This window comes from Stomoxys calcitrans, chromosome 2 (genome assembly GCF_963082655.1).
Source record: "Stomoxys calcitrans chromosome 2, idStoCalc2.1, whole genome shotgun sequence".
NCBI classification, from domain to species: Eukaryota; Metazoa; Arthropoda; class Insecta; order Diptera; family Muscidae; genus Stomoxys; species Stomoxys calcitrans.
In genome coordinates this window covers 217844996-217851193 of record NC_081553.1, presented here as the reverse complement: position 1 = coordinate 217851193, position 6198 = coordinate 217844996, and positions in this window count along the sequence as shown.

Sequence of the window (6198 nt, the reverse complement as noted above, 5' to 3'; positions counted from 1 at the left end):
ACCAATGGCCAACATCAGGTTAAGGGCGGCTGGAGGCAAACGTCGGATCTTGGAGCAAGCGGCTCGCCACAACGAGGGATACATGTCCAATCCCACAAAACACATGCGGTTGGGGCGTTGGGCCAGTAACCCGCCCCCGGAAAACTATGAGAAACAAAGGAATTATAACAAGTAAAAGCGTGCAAAGTTCGGCCGGGCCGAATCTTATATACCCTCCACCATGGATCGCATTTGTCGAGTTCTTTTAACGGCATCTCTTCGTAGGCAAAAAAGGATATAAGAAAAGATTTCCTCTGCTATTAGAGCGATATCAAGATATGGACCGGCTTGGACCACAATTAAATTATATATTGGAGACCTGTGTAAAATGCCAGCCAATTCGAATAGGAATTGCGCCCTATGGGGGCTCAAAAAGTAAAAATAGAGAGATCGATTTATATGGGAGCTGTATCGGGCTATAGACCGATTCAGACCGTAACAAACACGTATATTGATGGTCATTAGAGGATCCGTCGCACAAAATTTCAGGCAAATCGGATAATAATTGCGACCTCTAGAGGCTCAAGAAGTCAAGATCCCAGATCGGTTTATATGGCAGCTATATCAGGTTATGAACCGATTTGAACCTTATTTGACACAGTTGTTGAAAGAAAATTTCAGACAAATCAGATGAGAATTGCGCGCTTTATTAGCTCAAGAAGTCAAGACCCAATATCGGTTTATATGACAGCTATACCAGATTATGAACCAATTTGAATCATACTTAACACAATTGTTGAAAGTGATAATAAAACACTACGTGCAAAATTTCAATAAAATCAGACGAGAATTGCGCCCTATAGAGGCTCAAGAAGTCGAGACCCAAGATCGGTTTATATGGCAGCTATATCAAAACATGAACCGATTTGGCCCATTTATATAAAGGGTGATTTTTTTGAGGTTAGGATTTTCATGCATTAGTATTTGACAGATCACGTGGGATTTCAGACATGGTGTCAAAGAGAAAGATGCTCAGTATGCTTTGACATTTCATCATGAATAGACTTACTAACGAGCAACGCTTGCAAATCATTGAATTTTATTACCAAAATCAGTGTTCGGTTCGAAATTTTGACAAATTTTGTTCAGCGATGAGGCTCATTTCTGGTTGAATGGCTACGTAAATAAGCAAAATTGCCGCATTTGGAGTGAAGAGCAACCAGAAGCCGTTCAAGAACTGCCCATGCATCCCGAAAAATGCACTGTTTGGTGTGGTTTGTACGCTGGTGGAATCATTGGACCGTATTTTTTCAAAGATGCTGTTGGACGCAACGTTACGGTGAATGAACACATTTCGAACCGAACACTGATTTTGGTAATAAAATTCAATGATTTGCAAGCGTTGCTCGTTAGTAAGTCTATTCATGATGAAATGTCAAAGCATACTGAGCATCTTTCTCTTTGACACCATGTCTGAAATCCCACGTGATCTGTCAAATACTAATGCATGAAAATCCTAACCTCAAAAAAATCACCCTTTATATGGATATAGCTGTCATATAGACCGATCTCTCGATTTAAGGTTTTGGGTCCATAAAAGGTGCATTTATTATCCGATTCGTCAATTTGGCTCAGATCTGTCCAGTTTTGGATATAGCTGCCATATAGACCGATCCTCAGATTTAGGGTCTTAGGCCCATAAAAGCCACATTTATTATCCGATTTTGCTGAAATTTAGGACAGTGAGTAAAATGAAGCCCCTTGATATACTTCTGCAATATGGCACAAATCGGTAAAGATTTGGATAAAGCTGCCATATAGACCGGTCCTCCGATTTAGGGTCTTAGGCCCATAAAAGCCACATTTATTATCCGACTTTGCTAAAATTTGGGACAGTGAGTTGTGTTGGGCCCTTCGACATCTTTCGTCAATTTGGCCCAGATCGGTATAGATTTGGATATAGCTGCCATATAGACCGATCCTCCGATTAAGGGTCTTAGGTCCATAAAAACCACATTTATTATCCGACTTTGCTAAAATTTGGGACAGTGAGTTGTGTTGGCCCCTTCGACATCTTTCGTCAATTTGGCCCAGATCGGTATAGATTTGGATATAGCTGCCATATAGACCGATCCTCCGATTAAGGGTCTTAGGTCCATAAAAGCCACATTTATTATTCGATTTTGCTGAAATTTAGGACAGTGAGTTGTGTTAGGCCCTTCGACATCCTACGTTAATAAATCCGAGATCGGCATAGAATTAGATATAGCTACCATATAGACCGATCCTCAGATTTAGGGTCTTTGACCCATAAAAGACACATTTATTATCCGATTTTGCTGAAATTTGGGACAGTGAGTTGTATTATGCTCTTCAACATCCTTCGTCAAATTGGCTCAGATCTGTTCAGATTTGGATATAACTGTCATATAGACCTATCCTCCGATTTAGGGTCTTTGGCCCATAAAAGCCACATTTATTATTCGATTTTGCTGAAATTTGGGACAGTGAGTTGTGTTAGATCCTTCGACATCCTACGTTATTTAATCCGAGATCGGCTTAGAATTGGATATAGCTGCCATACAGACCGATCCTCAGATTTAGGGTCTTCGACCCATAAAAGGGACATTTATTATCCGATTTTGCTGAAATTTCGGACAGTGAGTTGTATTATGCTCTTCAACATCCTTCGTCAAATTGGCCCAGATCTGTCCAGATTTGGATATAGCTGCCATATAGACCGATCCTCCGATTTAGGGTCTTAGGCCCATAAATCCCACATTTTTTATCCGATTTTGCTGTAATTTGGAACAGTGAGTTGTGTTAGGCCCTTCGACTTCATTCTTCACTTAGGCTCAGATAGGTTCAGATTTGAATATAGCTGCCATATAGACCGATCTCTCGATATGAGGCTTTGGGCCCATAAAAGGCGCATTTATTATCCGATTTTGCTGAAATTAGGGATAGTGAGTTGTGTTAGGCCCTTCGACATTCTTTTTCAATTTGGCTTAGATCGCTCCAGATTTGGATATAGCTGCCATGTAGACCGATTCTCCGATTAAGGGTCTTCGACCCATAAAAGGCACATTTATTATCCGATTTTGCTGAAATTTGGGATAGTGAGTTGTGTTAGGCCCTTCGACTTCCTTCGTCAATTTGGCCCAGATCTGTTCAGTTTTGGATATAGCTGCCATATAGACCGATCCTTTGATTTAGGGTCATAGGCCCATAAAAGAAGCATTTATAATACGATTTTACTATAATTTGACACAGTGACTTATGTTAGGCTTTTCGACATCTGTGTCGTATATGCTTCAGATCGATTTATTTTTAGATATAACTACTAACCAGTAAAGAATGGCAAACATTTGGGCGGTACCGACCCTACACCTACCATATAAGTACAATGTGGGACCTAAATACAATGTGGCACCTATATACAATTCTGAATCAATTTCGATGGACCTCGGCGAGCAAATATGTTCAAACTATAAAAACAACGGTTGACCAATGACAACAGTATGGCAAATTACCCAGACGAACGTATATATGGGAGCTATATCTAATTCTGAACCGATTTCGAGCAAACTTCGCAGATAATGTGGTAGTTGTCGAGGAAAGCGTTGGCATGCATGGTCAATAAATGAGGTTGCAGTGGCTCTTAAAGTGAAAATCGGGCGATATACATATAAGACAGCTATATCTAAATTTTGGCCGATTTCTATGAAATTCGCCAGTAATATTGAGAGTCATAAGAAAATCCTTGATGCAAAATTTCGACAGAATTGGATAACAAATGAGCACTTTTTGCAATATTTCTTAAAATCAGACGAACTTATATATACGAGAGCTATGCCTAAATCTGAATCGATTTCGAGCAAACTCCTCAGATAGTGTGGCAGTTGTCGAGGAAAGCGTTTTGCCAAATTTTTGGCAAGATGGATCAATAAATGCGCTTGCTGTGACTCTAGGAGTGAAAATCGGTCGATATATATATATATATGAGAGCTATATCTGAACCGATTTCCATGAAATTTACCAGTAATATTGAGAGTCAAAAGGAAATCCCTCCTGCCGAATTTCGAGAAAATCGGTTAACAAAAGACCATTTTATGGCAATATTACTGGAAATCGGACGAACATATATATGGGAGCTATATCTAACTATGAACCGATTTTGACCAAACTCTATGTATATTGTTGTAGTCATCGAGGAAAGCGTTGTGCTATCTTTTGCCATAATTGGTCAATAAATGTGCTTGCAGTGGCTCTAACTTAACGCATTTTTACTTGTTTCAAGGTTGCCTTTAGTACTTTGCTTTAAAAATGAACTTGAATCAAGCTTTTACAGCTTCCTTTATATCAACTATGAAATTATTTGTAAATCTCACAGATGGAGTGATATCAAAACCGAATAGACCGTATTTAATTAATAATATATGTGGTTGGTATGATACAATAACGACTACCACTAATTTTCTTATCATTCTTAGACCATACCATCATTAAACCACAAAAGATACAAAGATACTTCACACACACACACACACACACATTCAAACACTGACTCAACTTTAATGTGTTGCTGCTTAGGTCATTTGACCAATTTTAAGTCGTTTATTGTTGAAAAATCCTAAGGAATCACCAGAATTCCAAGAATATGGACAAGATTGATTGATAGCCTAACAAACGACACACACGCACACACACACAGATACTTTAGGATATCCTCTACCTTGTTGAGCTTTCACATATGCCTTAAGATTTTTTCTTTAAAAAGGTCAAGACCACCATTGGTCTTGACCACATTAAGTTTAACCACCAAATCCACCTTAACTCATGGCAATGACCCTAAAGAGCTCTTTTTTGCCCAACCTTGCCAAACAATGTGGCAACACAAAAGGTCAAAGAAAACGAAAATTGTTATTTAGGCTAATTTAATGGAATACTTTCGAACAAGCCAGAGGGCCATGGAGGGGGCAATATATTTCAACAAACAAAAATGATTGAATCCTTCAGATCTTTTATTTTCTTCTTTGGGGAAAAAACAAAAAAAAAGAACTTTCTTCTTCTAACTCTCAGCCAGTCAGGCTTCTTGCTACAGAAAGGCTGCCAACAAATAAAATCATTTCTCAGAGTTTTGTCAAATAGCCACTCCTACCCCTTGCCACATTGGGGTTTGATGTTGAATACTGGGAAATTTGTTATTTAAATTTTTCCCTTTTAATTTTAATTAAAGGACTCAAAAGATAACTTGGCCAAAACAAATACATACTCATATCTACTTGTTAAGATACATGGGGATAAGGGAATACTGAAAGGTCCAAGAATAGGCAGTAGACCAAGGGAAAAGTAGGTAAGGTATGGTTGAATGATTAGTCCAAAAATTAGGTGAGTCCACAAGGTGGCCATTTTTAGGCCATTGTGACATCCTCTTATCTCCGAAATGGTAGTGCTCGTATCGGCTTGCCAAAGTAGGCTTCGGTCTATCGCTATAGTGTTATCATTTCTGAGTACTGTGGACCATTATGCATTGCCACTATAGCCTCATTGCAAAAGTGAAAAGGAAAAGGGCTAACAAATCTAAGTCATAGATCATCCATTAAGAAATTCCTTTAATTTTTTTTTCTTTTCAACAATTCTCCTTGCCCCTTTCAGTTAGACCATATGCTCTAGCACTTGGAAAAGTTAATTCCCACCATGAATAGTTGAGAGTTTTAGTTCTATAATCTCCCCCTAACCATTATCCCCCCCAACAAATAATTTGGCCAATAATTGTATGTTGTCCTTGCTTTGTTAAGTATGCTAGTAAGCAAGTGAATGTGTAGGTGTGTGTGTGTGTGTGAATGTGTGAGTTTTGGTATGTGCGTGTTTTTCGTACTGCGTGTTATTTAATCTGGGCCATGTTAATCCAAAATCTTAGATAAGTGTTTTCAGTTTATATGGCGCAAAAGTCATAAGGGGGAATTATGGACCATAAATGAAATGCCAACTAATTTTGGTCCTTCCAATTCTTTTGCTGCTTTTCTGTACTGCCACAAAAGCAGTTGTCACAGTTGCCTCATGTTTTGTTGTCCCAAAAAGAATTGGCTCTGTGTTCTGGTTATTAGTCTCTTGTCCAAGTGAAATGACATTTTTATATTTATTTGGGTTGTAAAGTGTCACTGTCATCACAATAAATGCGCTAAACATCAGGGAAATACGAATGTATGCAGCAGT